At 48.4% G+C, this 20472-nt stretch overlaps 1 long non-coding RNA gene across 1 annotated transcript; it reads left to right on the top strand.

The window, feature by feature from the left end:
- The first annotated feature begins 645 nt into the window (after positions 1–645).
- LOC307193214 lies at positions 646–20236 on the top strand. Its single transcript, XR_013830253.1, has 3 exons — positions 646–697; positions 3118–3200; positions 19863–20236. It is a non-coding gene; the product is annotated as an uncharacterized lncRNA (long non-coding RNA).
- The last annotated feature ends 236 nt before the right edge of the window (positions 20237–20472 follow it).

Below are 20472 nucleotides of genomic sequence, written 5' to 3'. Positions count from 1 at the left end.
GCTTAGTGAAGATGATAAATAAGGGTGCCTGCTTGGAACCCCTGTGACCATCTCGTGACTTCCCTGGCTCTGTGTCAGAAGCGCACTCACGATAGAAGAGGATGACCCCAGAGGAGAGCAGAGGAGGGGGTGGGGCCGGCCAGGCCCTAGAGCTCTCATTTCATTCCTCGGTTCCAAAATCATTTTTGAGTGATGCTCTGTGCAAGGCACTTTCGTAGGTGCTGGGGAAACATTCAGGGGAGGACAGTCAAGGTCTCTGCTTTCAAAGCTTAAGTTCGGGGAGACAGACAACCAACAAATGTACCAAACAACCTTTCAGATAGAGAAAAGTGTTTGAAGACAGACCGCAAGCAAATTAATATAAGGGAACATTTCTGGTGGTAATGAAGGAGAGGAGAAATGATTTTCCCTCTACCTTTCTAGGTTCTGTGGCTGAAACCCCCCTGCGATAAAAGACAACACGGGAAAAACAAGCACAAGTTTCACAAGCGTCTACATCCTGTGCTGTGTACATGGGAGAGACCCAGGAAAACGGAGTCGCTCCCTGAAACGGCCAAGCCTCCACTTCAACACCATCTTCAGCTAAAAACAGCAGAAAGATGTTGAGGTTTGGAGGAGTCAGTTACGGGGGGTCATCAGGAGAAGCGGGCGAACGCGGAGGAGCTTGTTTCGGAGGTTGAAGTCCCTGCTCTCTCAGGTGACTAGAGTCTCCCGTGATGCTGAGTCCTCGGCGGCTCTCTGGTCCAGAGAGGGAGACACTGGCAAATGGAGATTCCCTCATAAATGCAAAGCCCTTCCTGAGGGCGACCTCTGCCAGGTTTTCAGAGCTTCTCCTGTGTCTGCCTTTCCTTAAAGATACTCAGATCAAAATAATCCTTTTGCCACAAGGGCCTTCCGCCCCCTGCGGTATCGGAGGTGATACTATAACAGGGTGATGCAGCTGAGACATGGACGTCGGGTAGGTGGTCGGCCACGGGGGACCTGGGGGTATCGTTGATCTGGGATCTGATGACCCAGAGGAGGCGGCTATGGGAAGGTCGGCAGACAGAGCAGCAGAGACAAAGGCCGTAAGGAGTGATCTCGGGATGTCGAGAGTACCGAGGACCAGGTTGCTCCGCTCCAGGGGAGCTGCTGGGGACGAGAGATGCAGCAGTAACAGACAGAGGGTCATCAAGCCTGCCTCTGGGCTCCTCTCCTTTTAGGTGCCGTCCCCGTAAAGAGCCACCGTCCTGTCGCAGTCACGTGACATCGCCAGGTTTTTACAATATAGCCCAGCAGGTTCCAAAGCTTTTGGCTGTCATCGTCCCCATTTTTCCACGAGGCGCTCACATCCTAGTGGTGTATGTTTGCAGATATGCTGAGTTTTTTCTCATTTTGGTCACAGAGGCACGTGATTCCTAAATGCCGTAGGCACTCAAGTCTGGCTGTGGGATTGGTGTGGGTAAGTGGCCGACTGGAGGAGATTCTTATCAAGTTCAGCCCTCTTCCGACCGTGGTAGGCAACGCGTGCAGGTCTGGAGCTCAGGATGCTCGGAGAGGAGTGGGGGAGTGTCGCTCTGACTGAAAGGATGAAGGTGACAGTCATGACGCCAAGATGAGAGTCGAGTGCAGGGTTTCCAGAAAGCTGAAGGGGGAGTTTACTTGTGGTCGTTAAGTAGATGAAAGATTCATACTTTGAAAATCAAAAGTGGTCTGTCGAGTGTTTAACCTATAGTGAATACAAACCACCAAAGGAACAGCACATCAGTCTGAATTCTTACTGAGAAGCAACAGCACCCACTCTGGCTGCTTTCAGCAGAAAATGCATTTATTAAAGGACACTTAAAGGCTCTCTGGCTTGGGAGGGCTGAAGAGTCCGTTTTGGAGGCTGCATCACCAGAATGACGTTGAACTCCACCCCAAGACAGGTGTGGAAGGACCCCCGTAGTTGCTGCCACCGCCGGCGCCGCTGACACTGACCGCTGGACATCAGGGTCTCCTCGACTAATTCACGCCCCTGAAGTCACCTGGCCAGAAGGGAGTTTCTCCACTCCAGGCCTGCTGCCTGCTCCCTTGCAGTGTGCTCTGTCTCAGAGAGGATCTCACGTGGGAGGGCCTGATTGGCAGGGTGTAAATCTCAGGTGTGAACCCAGTACAGGGAGGCTGGGAAGGCAAGTTTCTGGCTGCCACCTTGGGAGACAGAACTCATTATGGAGGAAATCCAAAAGACATGGGGTCAGCGGGTACATGGCAAATACCTTCTGCATTCAGGAAGGAGGGGAGTCCTGAGAATCATGGCAGAAATCAATAAAATGGGTGACCTACCTCAGCAACATCGAGATAATTTACAGACCAAAGACGTTTCTTGGAAAAGAATAATAAGATAGACACACCTCTGATGAGACTTAGAAAAACATTGATGTTACACATGCACAGTCTTACACATGCACACAGTCACACACATGCACACACACGCACACATACACACACATCAGGAAATATGTCAGGTAGAGTATTTACAATTTGTAAACGAATAATTCTTCATCAGCTCCAGATTCAAAGTCCTGAGAGAGGTGATCATTGGACAGATCGGACTCAGATGCCTGCCCTGGGCATGTGGGGAGAAGAGAGGTTCAGGCCCCCGATTTCTGGGTTGGCAGGTGCTTCCTCCCAACAGGATTATGCACAAGAGGAAACACCCCAGGGGGCAGCCAACAAATGACAGATGTGCAGCCCCTGTGCTGTGAGTTATTTCATTAGTTCCCTATTGATGGACGTTGATATTCTTTACAAAATTTCATTACTATAAAGAAGCCTCAACAAACATCTTTGTCAAAATTTTTACCCTAGAAGTGAAATTACTAAATCAAAATATATGAATAATTTTATGGCTTTTGAGTAAACTGTCAAATTACTGTCTCTAAGAGGCAACACTTTACAGCCTCACCAGCTGTGATAAAAGAGGATGCACCTCACTTCATCTTTCCTAGTTTTGACTATTTCATAGTGGAGGTGATAGCTCATGGATGTTTTAATTGGAATTTTTAATTATGCCTGAGGGTAGGCAACTTTACATGCATTACAGGTCTAATATGTACAATATTTTGTAAGAGAGATGTCATGATCTTTGTTTTACAGATGAGAAAACTGAAGGTCAAGGAAGATGAAGGAACATCCCCTCAGTCCCTCAGTCAGTCCAGGATGTGGGATTCAAACCTAAGGTATTTTACTCTAAAGCCCTTATTCTTAACTACTGTTTTATTTCAGAGAAATGGATGTATTTGACTAAATATACAAATTAAAGTATATGAAGACTAGAAAGAAATGTAGTCAGAGTTTCCCAAAGGGTGTTCCAAGGAACACATGACTTCTCAAATTCTCAGAGGGAAAAAACAATTCGATATTTAAAACTTTGGGAAATGCTGGATAATGTGTCCCTTCTTGGAGACTCATAGCAAATGTCAGGATTTTTAAGGCATTGAGAAGTCTTGCACCAAAGAAACTGTTTAACATTTCAGGGAAGTAGCGTTCCAAGGAACATGTTTGGGAGATGCTGCCAAACACGGTGCCTCGTATTTCTGTGTCATGTTTTATTGCGTTGGCTACAACATCTAGACAATGGTAAATGATATTGGAGGGAGTGGCTATTTTATTCCCTATCCGCCCCCCACACACTGATTTAATGAGAGTGTTTCTAGAATTTCATCACTAAGTATTGTGTTGGCCATGAGTTTAAGAGAGATATAGTCTTTATTACCTTCTCTTCCGGCGTATAGAACCAGAAATGGATGTTGAATATGAATGAATCAGCTTCTCACACAAAGGGGGGAAATTCAGTGTGTATTCATCAAGTTGACCGTGTGTTCGATGGACAGGGCACCCTTCCCCGTGTTCCTGAGTAACGCAGCCCCTGCCCTGGGCTGGGGGAAGGCACATACATTTTCTCCCAGAGGCAGCACGTGGCTTTCTCACCTTCACCGTGGGCCGGAGAAGGGGGAGCGCACCTCACTTGCTTAGTCAGCAGATGTTTTCTGAGTGCCTCCTGTGGGTCAGGCTCAGCTGGCTCTGTGTCGCTAAGCACAACATTTAGCCTGTGCGGGGAGGGGCGCATACATACAGTCCACGTAAGGCGAGGTGTGAAGAGTCGGCTTTGATGTTGGCTGTCTGCACCCCACGCCAACGGGACCTAAGATGTGGGGGGTTTCTTCTCAGGCCCCCTCCCCCTCTTCCCCTCCTCGCCCCCCGCCTTCTCACCTTGGCTGCAGGCAGTGGGACACGACAAGCATGTTTTCCCCAGAGATACACAGGCTGACCCAGTCCTGGCTCAGATGTGGCATATATATTGAGAATGGAATCAGGGCAGGAAGCTTTCGACCGCTTAGGACACAGGACTTTGCTTTTGGCTGGAGAGGACTTGGAGACGGACTCGGAGTCCTTGGGGCGCTGGCGAGTGAGTGATTGCATTTCGGTTTGGGAACCATTTTTTTCACCCATAATCTCCCCATCTTCCAGCTTATGGGGTAGTAAATAGCCCCTGTGTGCAAAAAGAACGCTGACATCATAGGTCTGGGCACTTGAAACAGCATTTCACCAGCACTCTTATTAGCAACGTGCCCTGAGGCTGCACAGCCAGTCCTTCCCAGCCCCCTTATTCTGTTATGAACCGCACTGTCTCAATGAGGCCACTTTTTCAGGGTCCAAGTCATTTCCTGCATCCTCCCGCCGCCAGGACTGTTGGAATGAGATGCAGTCCGGTTACACAGTACCAGATGCAGACACACGTCTTCCATCTCGGCTGTGGGTACAAAGCGGTTGTCAAGAAATGCCGTGTAATCCTGACCTAAGAGGGTGACAGTTCATCAGGTCTGTGACAAAGCGAGGTGACTTCCACCTTCCCTTCTGCTATTTGTCCCCAACGTGGGACCTGTGAAATTCTGGAGATTCTGAGTGAGGGAAGAGAATGTAAGTTGAAAGCTAGGTGAAGGAGGAAGGGCTGGGAGTTAGAGAAGAAGTATTAATGCTCAGTCTTCATGGGTCTTTTTGTTTTTGGTGAGTTTTCGAAGAGACTAGGACTGAAAACTAAGAATTTTCCTGTGAATGGAGGAACCCTCGTTTCAGAACTGACGGGAGTGAAAGCGCAGAGGGCGTTGAAGCGGTCAGGTTTTCTGCCATCAGCGTTGCTTTCCCGTCCCTGGTCGCTCGGTGCATGACGAAGAGTTGGAATGATGGGTTGGAGTTTGTAACAGTGAGTCTTCTTAGTATCTATGAAGTATTGATCACACAATGTCCAACGAGTGCATAGAAACCACTTCGGATATCAGTATAGTTGGTTTACTGCAGAGTCAGCATAAATTCTCCTCGCTTCTCCTTCCTGACGGGTAGCTCTTCTCATTTCAAATGTTACCTGTAAAGTCTCTGCTTTGCAATTCCTAGATTATAAAGTGGTCTGTTGTCTTTCAAGATAGAAAATGTATGCTCAAGGATCCATCCTTAAGGAGGCTGTCAGACAATGCCTTTGTGATGTGCGGATGCAGGGAGGCTGGTTCAAGACCCCTTCCCCAGAGTCTGGGGGGGGCAATGGCCCCTGAGACCCGGGTCCCCCCGCGCTGGGCTGCCGAGCGGGGTCGTGGCCGCCACGTCGTTCCTCCAGAGGCCGGGGCCTGGTGAGGGGTGGAGGGTCACACACAAGGGGCAGCGGGGCCGGAGCCCTCCAGCTCTGTCCTGCCTGGTTTGCTGGCTGAAGGCTCAGCCAGGGCTGGTTCGTGCAGCACCCGCTCTGTTCTCTCGACCTCATTTTTACTGCAAATTCTTCTTGTGCAGAAAACTTCCCTTCCACATTCTTGTGCTTTCCCGTTTAGATTTGGAGAGAACGCTGATTCTTCAAGGCTGTCATTCCAAGGCCCAGAGCGGCTCGCCTCACTTTGTTTGTAATACCTTGATGAAAGTTTGCTAAATTCCTTATTTTTAAAAGAATTTTCTTTGTCCTGGGGACAAAGAGGAAGAAAAATCCAAACAAACAAAAAAATCAAAGGTTTCCTGCTTTTCTAGGTTTATCACCATTTGAACGTGAAAATAAGATTTTCAAATCCTTTTTGCTTTGAATGAAATTCAGATGTAAGGTCCCCTGGCTGCTGGCCTGTCCCTGAAGCAGGGGGAGGGCTGGAGGAGAACTCCAGAGCCTGTGAATTGCCTTCCCCTCCTTTGCCTGCCTCTGAGTCTCCGGGTGGCTCGGTGGCTCCTATGAGGTTGCGCTGTCCTCTCTAAGAATGTGTCTCCCTGTGCCATGCGGCTGCTTCCCACTAGCTATCTATTTTACGTTTGGTAGCGTATATATGTCCATGCCTCTCTCCCGCTTTGTCCCAGCTTACCCTTCCCCCTCCCCATATCCTCAAGTCCATTCTCTAGTAGGTCTGTGTCTTTATTCCCATCTTACCCCTAGGTTCTTCATGACCCTTTTTTTTTTCTTAGATTCCATAAAAATGTGTTAGCATACGGTATTTGTTTTTCTCCTTCTGACTGACTTCACTCTGTATGACAGACTCTAGGTCCATCCACCTCACTACAAATAACTCAATTTCGTTTCTTTTTATGGCTGAGTAATATTCCATTGTATACATGTGCCACATCGTCTTTATCCATTCATCCGTTGATGGACACTTAGGCTGCTTCCATGTCCTGGCTATTGTAAATAGAGCTGCAATGCACAGGGAGATCAGCTCGGTGCTCTGTGGCCACCTAGAGGGCTGGGGTATGGAGGGTGGGATAGGGAGGGTGGGAGGGAGGGAGACGCAAGAGGGAAGAGATATGGGGACATATGTATATGTACAGCTGATTCACTTTGTTATGAAGCAGAAACTAACACACCATTGTAAAGCAATTATACTCCAATAAAAATGTTAAAAAAAAAAAAAGGAATGTGTCTCAGGTTTCCTGGTGGCATTTCTTACGAGGGCCACTTAGCAGACGATTACGATGGGGCCTCCGAGGTGAAATTTAACTCCTGCTGTCCGCGTGCTGGGGCCCGGGGGGCGCTCCCTGAGTCCTGGGAAAACTACCTCAACATGGCTCCAGACCCAGGGCAGACCTACGAAGGCAGGGACCCGAAATCTCCGAGAATTCATTGACTTGGTTCCTAAAATGGGGAAGTATTTTATTTTTACAAGTTTCTTTTCCCTTGTCCTTGTTTCAAGTGAAATCTTTTTTCAGGTTTCATTGTTGTGGACTAGGTTATCTGCAGGTCAGTGGGACCCCAGGTTGATTGCATTTCCTAAAATTGTGCTTTTCGCTGAATGTGGCACAAGAGATTGTTTGCGGCCGGCTCTGTGGAACAGGACGGCCCATGGAAGCAGTCACGAAGGTGTTCTTTCTGTTTCTGCTGCTCCCCGTGGGGGCATTTTAGGGATCTCCGGTGCTTGAGGGGCCTAAAATCAGCAGAGAAAAATCCTGGACTTCTGAAGCATCCGGCCAATTTTGTGGAGTTCGGAACAACTTTGTTTTTCAAGACCTTTTTTCCATGACTTTCGAGAAGCTGGCTGCATCTTGCGGCACTTTTCCTTTGGATGAATCATTTTCCAGATCCAGTGTGCGATGACTTGCAGCCAGAGACGCAGCCTCCTAACTCCAGATGCAGGTCCAGATGTCTGCAAGTTCACGGAAGGGAAGATACAAATGTCCTGGCTTTGCCATGTGCCCTGAGAAGCATCCTTTTTTTTCTCCTTAGAGAGAGGGAGAGAGGGGAAGACCCACCAGATGTGCTTCACTTCCTGCTTTAAACACTTATGCTTTAGGGTTCATTTACATATGAAATTGAATCGTGTGATAGTACATGTGGGGAAATTTTGCCTGAAACCCATTTTCCTTTAATCCGCAGATGCTGCGGATCGTGAAATGCTGGCATTGTCAGGGTGGCAGGCTTTCCCGGAAGGCACAGTGTAAACTACACGCTACTCATTGAGCAGCTTTGCACACGGGTCCTAAGCCTCTTTCTGAAGAGGATACCATGGAAGTTTATTTAGTTCCCTTATCTTTAAAATAGTGTAAAGACACTCAATAACTCCATAGAATTATTGTGGCATCACTGAGAATCCTCTGGGGTACTTTGCATGGGAATAAATGATCGTTCGTTAATATGAAATTATAGAATCGAGCCCCTTCAAAGTAGGATTTTTGTTTGTTTTATTACTTTTCGTCTTTGTGTTGCTGGTGTATCTACCTGTGGCTATTTGTAAAACTTTCCTATTTTCAACAAATACATATTTAACCCTTGTCGCGGGCCGGGAACCTTTCTACGCGCCGCGGAGTCAGAGGTGCACGAGGTGGACCTGGCTGTCTCTGGCACACGTGGAAATTAAGGGAGCGCAAGGGGGTAACAGGAGAAACGGTGTTCTGGCCTGAATCGTGTTTGGGCCCTAACCCCCAGGACTGGATGACTGTATTTGGAGGTGGGGACCTTTACCGTGGTGGTTAAGTTAAAATGAGGTCACTAGGATGGGCGCTGATCCCACAGGACCGAAGTCCTTATACGAAGAGGAGATGAGGACACAGACACACACAGAGGGACAACCACGTGAGGACACGGGGAGAAGGCGGCATCCCCAAGCCAAGTAGGGAGGCCTCGGGAGAAACCAGCCCTGCCCACACCTCGATCCTGGATGTCCAGCCTCCAAACCGTGAGGGACTAAATGTCTGTGCTTTAAGCGCAGCCCGAGCAGACCAACATAGACAGAAAACGCGCACGTGAAACAGAAAGGCAGATTGCGCGTCAGGACGGTGGGCCGCACGTCCGCTCATCTTGGGTGGGCTAACACAGTGCTGTGCCCCAGGCATGAGCGAAGAAGGCCTCATCCTGCCCGCGGGGCCGGCCTGCCGCGGGGACACATGGTGAGCGCGTGGCCTCACCAGCGCTCTCTCTGCAGAACGTCTGAGGCCCTGGAGCCCCGCCCGCGGGCAGGAGAGAGGGTGCTGCGTGGTGTCAGCTCTGAGGAAGATCACCCTCAACGCCGAGGGGTCTGTTCCGAGCGCGGGGAGGAGACGAGCCCCGTATGCTGGCCTCTGTTCGCACGGCCCCGTTATCGGGAAGAAGCCTGTGCTCTCAATCTCATTTTTGTCTCTGGTAAGTGGAGAAATGTGGTTTGCATCACTCAGAGCCTTGGGAATGTCTTACGGGATATTTCTGGAATGGGCAAAGTTCAGCACAGGCTGGAGCCAAAACGTCCCCATGACTGAGTCAGTCTAGTCCGAATGTTTACGACCGTCTCGAGAATGGTCTGCATATGTGCGAAGCTGGCGCTGCGGTTGATCACATCCCTGGGAACCGAGGAAACGCCGCAGGAAAGCAAGAACGGCGCGCGGGCTGCCCGCGGGTGTCTTTTCTGTTTCGGAGCTTGCGGCTGCGGGAGAAGGCCAGCTGCACGTGAGTGTTTACCAGGCTCTTCCCCTCAAAGGACCAAGCCTCCTCAGCCTGGTTGGAAGCCCCAAAGGCCGCAGGGAAGCCCAGGTGACCTGCGTCACGATCTTCTTCCTTCTTTGCCCTGGACTCCACCTTCAGGACCGGTTCAGTCCAGCATCTCTGAAGTTTTTGACGGGAGTCACCTACAACAGGGTTCTCAAAACGTGGTCTGTGGGCCCCTGGGGTCTCTGGGACCCTTTCAGAGGTTTCGAGGTCAAAACCACTTTCCTAATAATACTAAATACTCTTCCCCCCTCCCTCTCCCACAAGTGTGCAGTAGGGTTTTCCAGAGGCTGTGGAATGTGAGCTCACTATTCTCGTGTTCTCTAGAATGTTCTAAATAAGTAGGGTTAAGTTGTACGTATGTGCATTTTCAGAGATTAACAGCTTTCAATACTTCTCTGTTCTTACTAGTTATCTTCCTTTATACCTACTATAATTTCCATAAATTTATTTTGGAAAATCTCAAATTCCCTTAGCTATCATTAAAATTACTTATGTTGAGAAATACTAAGAACATCTCCCCTAGAAGCAGGAATTAGAGATATCTTTTGTAATTTCTAGTATTCAACATTTTACAAGATATACCAATGAAAAAGAAAGTAGAATTATTTTTTTACAAATGAAATGCTTATGTACATAGAAAATCCAAGAGAATTTTTTTTACAAATGAAATGCTTCCATACGTAGAAAATACAAGAGACTCAATACCAAGCCGGTTAACAGGACTTTTAGTATAAAAATAAGGTGAAAATTTTATTCACAGCAACAAACATCATAATACACCAAAGGATAAGCAAAATCAAAATAACCTATATTTTTTAAATATCATAATATTTGATCAAAGAACAGAATGTAAAACCTGATTAATAAGGCAATAATAAATACATGAATAAAGAAAACAATAATTCTTCCCAAATTAATACATAAATTTAATGCAATTTTAAACAAAATCCCATTAGCTTTTTTTAGCTAGACAAAATGTGTCTAACATTTGTATGGAAAAGTAAAGGCATGAGGTCTGACAAGACATTTTTGATGATGAAGATTAGTGACCAGGGGTATATACTTATATATTATTAGAATTTACCCGTGAAGCTACAGAGAGGTATGAGCACAGGATGGACAAATACATTAGTAGAACAAATGCAAACATTGAGAAACAATCCACGTGTATGAAAGAACTTCATCTATGATAAAGTTGGCATGTTATTTCATTGGTGGAGAAAGAATTATTCAATAAATAGTGCTGGAAAATTGTCTATTCATGTGGAAGAAAAAAAATCATACATAACACCATAAATAATCATCCACTTCAGGCAGTTTGAATATATAAATCTACAAGTGAAATGAAATACTGGAAGAAATACGAGAGAAGAGTTTTGTAATATTGTGGTAAAGATGACCATCCAGGCTGTGTAGGAAATGCATAGCTATAAAGGATAAGATGCACAGATTGATTATATAAATATTAAAGAGCTTTAAAGGGGAAAAACCCCAAAGCCAAAGATAATAATATTAATTATAATGCGGAAAATTCTATGTTATTAAGAAAAAGGTAACCTAGTTTTTTAAATGAACAAACTATATAAATAAGGAGATCACTGAAGAGAAAATATGAAAAGCTATATATAAAAAAATGTTCAATGTCACTAATAGTCAGGGAACAATAACATAACATTTGGGAAAATAAGAAAGAAAAGTAATTTCAAGTTTCTTATGCAGAAATACAAAAAAGTAACTATACCTTTTCATCTTGTTTTTGTTAATATTTCAACTTATGGAAAAACATTTCTAAATTTTATAGTTGTGTCTGAAACTATTACTATTTTAGAATGAAATATCTTATTCTAAAATAAAATGAAATTTATTTATAATATATTTTGTTGTGGTGCAGTGGTTAAGAATCCACCTGCCAATGCAGGGGACATGGGTTCCAGCCCTGGTCCGGGAAGATCCCACATGCCGTGGAGCAACTAAGCCCGTGCGCCGCAACTACTGAGCCTGCGCTCTAGAGCCCGCGTGCCACAACTACTGAAGCCTGTGCACCTACAGCCCGTGCTCTGCAGCAACAGAAGCTACCTCAATGAGAAGCCCGCGCACCGCAATGAAGAGTAGCCCCCGCTCGCCGCAACTAGAGAAAGCCCGCGCTCAGCAAGAGAAGACCCAACGCGGCCAAAAATAAATAAAAAATAAATAAATTAAAAATATATGTATATATTTTTGTTATATTTAAGGGTGACTCAATGGCTTTAAAATGGGAGATTAGAAGGCTTGCTTTCTCAGTGCACAGCTGCACTGTCTGCGTAGAAAGATGCTGCAAAGGATAAATGCATGCATCAGGGCCTTCTCTTAAGAAAGAAGTCTAGTTCAAAGAAACTGGTTGAAACTGCAAGTAAGAAATGGAAATATGACGAAAGCTATTTCCCCCTCAGCTCTATAGATTAAGAATGTACCTTGTGTTTAATGCAACAGAAAAAATTCAAATTACATGAAGGTGCCAGTTAAACCGAGCCACCACTTTTGGGCCTGTCATTCAGAGTTTAAAGGAAAAGACATAGGACATTTTAAGCATAGACTTGATGAGTTCTTTTAAAAACCCAAAATTGCCTGATAAAGCTTGTCGAACGAGAAATGAAAAGGCCACAGAGACATCTTCCGGAGTAGGCGACGGTCTTGCTGGAGACTGGCTCACAACGGCACAGAGAAGAGGCAAGCCAGGCGCTGACATTGCTGGATGTCTGCTGGCTGACGAGTCAGGTCAGGAGTCGTGGCACGGCTGCTTTCTGACACCGCTGTCACCTGTCGTGTTGAAGCTGTATCTGCAAACAGGAAGATCTTGTCTGCAAACGTGTACTTTCAGCTTAAAAAGGATGGCTGACTTACCGTTTTGCTTGTCTTCATCTGGGATTCTATCAATGATCATGGAAGGAGGCTTCCTTCAAGTGAGTGCTGGGTAACAAGCACACATGGGGTGAAATATTCCGAGGGATGAACACCTTTTCTGAACCTTGTGGTTTGCTCTGGATCAACTGTGCTGACGTTCGCACTGCTGGCGTCTCACCACAAATGAAGACACAGGGACGAGGAGCTGTCCCGCGCCAGAGTCACCAGGTCTCCACTGCCACACTCACGGGGGGAAACGCCACCTTTCCTTAAGAATGTCTAGAAGAAGTAAAATTGCTTGTTAAGATTCCGGGGGTCTCTGAGGCACTGTTCATCTTTCTCCATTACTTTTTCTTTCTGTCTCTCATACTGGATAACATCTATTCGTCTGTCTTACCAAGTTCCGATTTGTTTTCTTCTACCTGCTCAGATCTTACGTTGAGTTCATCTAGTGAATTTTCACTTCAGTTTTTGTAATTTTTTTTCTAGATTTGTCACTTGGTCTTTAAGAAAACGATTTCTTTGTATTGCTGTTCTCTATTTGGTGAAACATCATCCTCATGCTTTCCTTTAGCTGTTTAGATATGGTTTCCTTTAGTTCTTTGGACATATTTAAAATTACTGATGCAAAGCCTTTGTCTAACCTGCGTGTGGGCCATGATTTCTTGTTTTTTGCATGTCTTGTAATTTATTTGGAAAACTGCATGTTTTAAATAATATAATGTGGCAACTCTATAAATCAAATTCTCCCTCCCACCCAGGGTTTGTTGTTGTTACTGTTTGTTGTTGCTTTTGTTGTTGTTTGTTTAGTGGCTTTTTTTAAAAACAGAACTAATTCTGTAAAGTCTGTATTCTTTGTCATGTGTGGTCACCAAAGTCTCTGCTCAGTTAGCCCAGTGGTCAGCTCATGACTGGACAACTTCCTCCAATGTCTGGAACCAGTAAATCTTCCAGTTTTTGCCAAGGTCTTTGTGTGTGTGTTGGGCCATGCCTCAGCACGCGGCAGGGCAGATGGCGTCTCTGCCTTAGCCATCGCTTGCTGTGCGCAGAGCCTCAAGTCAGCCAGAGGTGAGAGCTTAGAACCCTCTCGGGTCTTCCCTGGGATGTGAGAGCCATGCACACGCCTGTGGCCTCGTAGAATCCCAGGAATATGTCAGGGCTTTTCAAGGCCCTCTCTGGACACCTCATTCCTCAGCTTTTCCTTTTAAGTTTTTTGGTTAGCCTAATTTTTGCCGCTGTTTCAGGCAGTCATGGTGTTACACAACTGCTACTGATTTGTTTTGCACAAACACCCCTGGGGGAAACATGGTTTGCACTTTATTTGAGTCGGGCCATTTGATAAAGTGGGGTCTTTCATAGAACCACCTAGAAGCCATATAATGAGAATTCACTGGGGAAGGGGCCTTGAAGAAGTTCCAACCCATCCTTCCCCTTTGGCGGCTGCCAGGCTCCTGGTTTTCAGTGGGATTTCAGGCTGTGGGTTTTCCAGGCTCCAAGGAGAGAGGGAGGAGGAGAGATGGCAATAGGGGAGTTAAAAGGCCACAAAGCCCTCTCTGTTCCGAGGTTCAGCTGTTTTACCTGAATAAAAGATCGTCGGGTTATTGCAAGCCTTGGTTAATTTCCAGAGGTCAGAGAAAGTCGATGATGACCGTTTTTGCCAGGGCTTTTGTTGCTTTTATGGAGGAGGGGATTCCTGGAGGTCATTCCTCTGCCATTCACAGTGATGTCTACACTGTTTTAACAGCAAAAACCTGAAGACAACCTGACGGTCCAACAGCAAGGGAGTTTACTATGCCCTGGGACGTCTGTATCATGGGATATTGTAAAAAGACTCAAAAGAACCAGTTATGTCTCTTGAGCTGGAGGGGTGTCATGATGTTTTAAATTAGAAAAGTTGGAGAGAGAGAGAATGAGTTCATGTGTGTGTGCACGCATGCAAGGATCATAGTGGGATGTCAAGACTGACTGCGGTGAGGTTTGGGGAGTAAACGGAAGGCGCGTGTGATCGCTTATCAGCTGTTTATGATCTTTGCATTCTTTCAGAGATTGTGAGAAGCATGTGTTACGTTTGTCATTTCTGGAGATAACGTGAGCTCAAGCAATATTTATGAGGACAAAGCTATAGTTATTGTACGAGCCTGAAGGGTTTTACGTGTACCGTTTTCTCTTTTTTCTCCGCTTTCTATGTCCATGTCGATACATTTCCAGAGTCGTAGCACAGATAAGCTTGTGTCATTCTTGTTCATGCACATCAGAAGACCGCACAGTTCAAAAAATTAAGTACTGCGCTGACTCCCCACGTTCGGTTTCTAGCCTTGAGCGATGAGCAGTTCAGCTCGTGACAGAATTCCCAGCTGTGCCTCCGGTGACGCAGTGACCCTCCGAAGACAGCTGGCAGGGCCCCCGCAGCCCCCTGCCGCCTGCCCGCCACTTAGCACGTTCAGGATGAAAGGAGGGAGCTGTGTGGGCAGGCCTGGCCCATCTTGCAGAGGAGGTCTCCTCGGAGTCTCACAGTACATCTTGTCGTCCTGTGTTCTCGGTCCTCAAGTGACCACTCCAGAATCCTTAGTCACCAAGACCTCTGAGAGCTGCTCTTGACTCTTGAGAGGAGGTCGCAGGGGATGCCCAACGTCCTCCACTGCCGCGCTCCCCCCCACGGGGCCCCTCCCACCGGCCGACACCAGGTTCAAGGAGCCCTGGGAGGGAGGGCGCTGGAGGCTGGGGACCCTCCACTCTCCCGACACCCGCGACGGTCAGCAGAGCAGGGCCTCCCCGGCTTGGCTGGGCCCCGCGGCATCCCCTCCACCCGCTTGTTACCCCGCAGGGGTCTGGGCACGAGCCCGCGCAGCGCTCGCCCTCCAGGCGCCACCGCAGCCTCCGTGGCCCCGTCCGCGCGTAGCTCTCTAACGCTGCTTCTCTTGCCACTTTCTCCTGTCTCTGTTCCTTCCACGTCACACATCTCCTCTCTTTTGGTCACAGCAGATTTACTGTGTGAACGGTGGTACATTTGGACCGTGACGCGGTCTCGTGTTGCCCAGAACTCGCACCTCGTCGCAACACCGCTGTGACCCTGTGGAGGTCGGGGGAGCCGTGGGCTGGGGCTGGGCGGCTGCCACCCTGCTGAGCACAGGATGGAGCAAAGACCCCACTCCCACCAGCGCTGCTCTGGAGAAGCTCAGGACGGCGTCGCAGACGTGGGGTCTGCAATGGAGATGCCTGTGGTCCAGGACGCCCACTCACCTGGAGGGCCCAGAGCACGACACACCTGCCCACTGGCCATCTCCAGATCTGGCAGGGTGCTGGCGTCTCGGCCAGACAGGGCAGCGTCTGAGCCCCAGCTGAGTGGGTTTTCCTTGTGAAGTGTGCCCCCCACGGCAGTGATCCTGCCCCGTAGTGTCGAGGGGCTCCCAGGTACACACTCCTTCTGAGCACGGCTGCCCGTGGGGTTAATAACAATAGTGTAAAAATTGATTCTAAGCTTGGGGCTTTCACAAACGGGTGGTTCCCTCAGGTGCCCCTGATGCGTTTCTCACGTTTGATTTCCTGTTGGGGATTTTGTTCTAAAGGCGTTAAAGGGCCGTGTAGGGGTGGGTGGGTGGAGGGTGGTCAGAGCGAGCTCAGGGCGGGGAGTCAGCTCCCCCGTCTCAGGACGCAGTGGATGGTCTAGGGTGTTGGTGCGACCTCCACGTTCCCTGAACGTCCCACTTTGGAGCTCCCTGTGGGGCCAGGACGAGCCCTCGCAGACACTCGCGTTACTTTGCAAACACGCTGAGCTCACAGCGTTTGCTGAAATCTCGTGCACCTCCTTTACGGAGCCTCTTGGCTTCACGTGAGGGCTGGTGGTTAACGATTGCTCCTGGTGTTGCTGGTGATAAGAGAATCCTTTAAAGGTCGTGTCTGGGTGGTGCAGGTCTCAGCAGAGCCAGGACGTGCTGCTGGTGGGACGGGGAGCTGGGACTGGACAGCAGGACGGCTGCCCCTCCACCGCCCCCTGTTCCCCAGGGTCCTGTCTGCTCATCAGCCGTCACAGGGATTTGCAGACTCAGAGACTTGGGAGCTTGCCCACTTACTTGCACTCTCGGGGGACTGGCTCTGGGTCCTGGGGGGGCAGCTTGCCCACAGTGTGGTGTCCCGTGGCTTCACAGCCACAGGCTACACTCCAGGCCTGCACTGAAGGGCCGTCCCAGGCAGCATGGGGTCATGGTAACACACAGGCTTTGGAACCATAGGGCAAGGTTGGTGCAAAATCGTTCTCTAAGGCAGCACGCAAGGCCTTGGAAAAGTTATCTAGCCATCCTATGCACAGTCCCCTTATATGTAAAAGGGAGGGAAGGGTAGTGGTGAGTCTAAGGTTATCAGGCCATTAAATGACATAATACGTGAGAGCTCAGGCCTGTGCTGACACACAGTGCCCCCCGGATCATGCCGGGCAGGGCTGTCAGTGGACACAAGCGCAGGGCAGGGTGGAGATGAATTCGCAGAAACCCACCACTGCTGTTAGAACAACAGAGGCAATACCGTCGATGGACATGTTTTGTTCTCTTAGGTACCGAAGACGGCAGATTTGGGCTCCTGCGAATAAACGGCTTCCCCGATTTTGCAGAAAGGTTCCCTCACGAAGCTGCAAGTGCTGAGATAATGGAGCCGCAAATTAAAGTCTCGTTTAAAAAGTGACAACTGTATGTGGGGAAGAAACCCCAAACCAACTCTCTAGCTCCAAACCACCTGCTTCCATAGAAAGGGATGTAGGGTTGTCGACCAGACTTCTCTTAAACTGAAAAGTTAAGAAATGTCCACGGTAAGAAAATGCTAAAAGTTCAAAGTGTGTGGAGAGCCTTCCTGGTTCAGTCGACTGATTCTCCTGCCTTGAAGTAACTACATTGTCAGTTTTTGCGTTTTCCTCTAGGAATAATCTGTGTGTGAGCAAAGTTAGGCCAGATATTCACTTATCTCTTCATCATTTTTAATTTTTAATTGTGGTAAGGTACACATAGGATAAAATTTACCATCTTAATCATTTTTATGTACACAGACTAGTAGTGTGAAGTGTATTTTCACTGTTGAGCACCCAATCTCCAGAATTTTTCTGTCTTGCAAAACGGGAACTCTGTCCCCATTAAACAATAATGTCCCGTTCCCCCTCCCCCAGCCCCTGGCACCCACCCTCCTAATTTCTGTTTCTGTGAGTTTGATGACTCCAGAGACCTCATGTAAGTGGAGTCACACAGCATCTGTCTTGTGGCTGGCTTATGTCACTGAGCATCATGTCCTCAAGGCTCCTCCACGTTGTGGCAGGTGTGAGAATGTCCTTCCTTTTTAAGGCTGAATAACGTTCCATTATTTGGATGGACCACCTCGTGTCCATCCATCCTCCATCGATGGACGCTTGGGTGCCGTCACCTTTTGGCTGTTGTGAACAGGGCTGCTGCGAACACGGGTGTGCAAATATCTCTGTGAGCCCTTGCTTTTAGTTCTTCACCCATATATTCCTAGAAATAGAATTGCTTGATCATATGTGAATTCTATTTTTAATTTTTAAAGGACTCATTATTATTATTATTTTTTGCGGTACGCAGGCCTCTCACCGTTGTGGCCTCTCCCGTTGCGGAGCACAGGCTCCGGACGCGCAGGCTCAGCGGCCATGGCTCACGGGCCCAGCCGCTCCGCGGCACGTGGGATCTTCCCGGACCGGGGCAGGAACCCATGTCCCCTGCATCGGCAGGCGGACTCTCAACCACTGCGCCACCAGGGAAGCAGCAGGACTCATTATTTTTTAATGGACTTTATTTTTTGAGCAGTTTTAGGTTTACAGAAAATTAAGTGGGAAGTACAGAGTGTTCCCGGTTACCCCTCCCTCCCTCCCACGGCTTCTCCTGTTATTAGCTGTTTGCATTAGTTGGTGCATTTTACAGCTGATGAAGCAATACTGGTACATTATTATTTACAAAGCCCACAGTTTGCCACAGTATGATTTCACTGCCTTAAAATCCCCTGCTCTCCTCCTCACAAACCCCTGGGACCCACGGGTCTCTTCACTGTCTCCATGGTGCCGCCTTTCCCAGGACGTCCTAGAGCTGGAATCACGCGGTGTGGAGGCTTTTCACATTGGCTTCTTCCACTTAGTGATATGTGTTTACGGTTCCTCCATGGCCTTTGGTGGCTTGACAGCCGCGAACATGTGGTGTGTGCAGCTGCTGTGGGTGCGAAGTGCAGGGGTGGGGCTTCCCTTTTTTTGGGGGGGGAGGATGCATCTTCAATTTAATTACAGCCTTTTGGAAAGAAAGGAAATACTACACGATAAATATGGACTTCCGCTGTAAGACATCCCAATTTTAGAACATTAAAATTCGTATGGGAAGAAAAAGTGATTCTCGTGCAGGAAGCAGTGCGGTAGGTGGAGAAGATGAGCCTGAACAGCCTCAGTTGGGCTCAACAGCGAGGCCGTACGTCATCCTGATGGGACATCTGCCTGCAGCTCCCCAAGTTCTGTAAGCTGGTGATTTGACCTCTCCCAGAGGTCAGCACTTTCCATAGCTCAGTCTCACAGACACTGATTCTTTCTGAAATGAATCAGAAAGACCTTTACATTTTTTTCCTGGACTGATCTGACTTCCAGAGTGGGGGCTTTTTGGTCACCGGGGTACAGATCCTGTAGGATGCTTCCCTAACTAACTAGTTAGGATCCTAGTTAGTTGGACCTCTGGGAGCCAAGGCAACCCGAGGCCCGTGTGCATCTCACCGTGACTGCAACATGGGAACCAAGCCCGCCCCGCTCCAAGCTGCACGATGCTGGTGTGGACGCTTTGCTTCTGGCTCTGAGATCCTGACGGGGTGAGGGCCGCAGGCTGCCCATCGCTGCAGAGAAGGAAGATGGGGTAAGCCTGGCTGCCTGGCTGGAGATGCCGTCGGTTCTGGGAGCAGGAGCTGACAGCGCCAGGATGGGTTCCCTCTGATGTCAGTCCTGAACACTTAGATGGTGACAACTAGAAATGACCATGCCACCAGCCGGTGTCCTGACCTGAGCAGTGCGACCAACAAGAGCCAATCACGTCCACCTACGGACGCCCCTGCGGGAAGTGGGACGCGGGAAGCAGAGTCACCGGGCAAAGTCACCAGCCACTGGTGTCAGCTCAGCCCTGGGCACCTCGGAGCTCATCAGGGAGGAGCTCGTGAGTGTGTCCCGGTGAGCCTTTCAGGGGGGACCCAAGGCCACTGGGATGCACGGGCTCCCTGGCCCCCGGGACAAGGGCTGGAGAAGGGAGGCTGGCGGGAGAGGGCGGCAGCCCTTCTCGGGGTGTGGATGAGGTGAGGAAGCTGGGTGAAATTCCTTCTCTAAAACAGCACTTCTCAAAAGTGAAGGTGTGTGGAAATCATTTGGGAATCTTATGAAAATGCAGACTGTGTTGCAGTGGGTCTGAGATCGGGCCGGCTACTCTGCATTTCTAATGAGCACCCAGATGATGCCCGAGCGAATGGTCAAAGGTCACCCGAGTCCCACGGCTTTACTGGAAGCTAAACAAAAACGGGCTTTTATTTTCTTTTTTCTTAGATCTCCTCCACTTACCTACCTGCCTGTGATACTGCTCCAGATAAGTACATTAAGAGTTTTCATTAAGGGCTTCCCTGGTGGCGCAGTGGTTAAGAATCCGCCTGCCAATGCAGGGGACACAGGTTCGAGCCCTGATCCGGGAAGATCCCACATGCCGCGAAGCAACTAAGCCCGTGCGCCACAACTACTGAGCCTACGCTCTAGAACCGGGAGCCACAACTACTGATCCCACGTGCTACAACTACTGAAGCCCGTGCGCCTAGAGCCCGTGCTCCGCAACAAGAGAAGCCACCGCAATGAGAAGCCTGCACACCGCAATGAAGAGCAGCCCCCGCTCGCCGCAACTAGAGAAAGCCCGCGCACAGCAACAAAGACCCAACGCAGCCAAAAATAAATAAATAAATTTATTTTTTTTAAAAAAGAGTCTTCATTAAAAGACTGTTTTGTATCCATGGCATGTCAGTTCCTATTGGTGGACATTTAGGTGGTTTCTCATCTTTGTTCCTTTAAATAAAAAAAATCTTAATCTTCGTGGCGTAGAGTTGATTTACAACGCTGTGTCAGTTTCAGGTGCACAGCGAAGTGACTCAGTTACGCGTATACATATTTT

The sequence above is a fragment of the Stenella coeruleoalba genome (genome assembly GCF_951394435.1).
Source record: "Stenella coeruleoalba genome assembly, chromosome: 10".
Taxonomy (NCBI): domain Eukaryota; kingdom Metazoa; phylum Chordata; class Mammalia; order Artiodactyla; family Delphinidae; genus Stenella; species Stenella coeruleoalba.
Note: the sequence above shows the minus strand (reverse complement) of the source record. Positions and strands in the feature narration are given on the sequence as shown.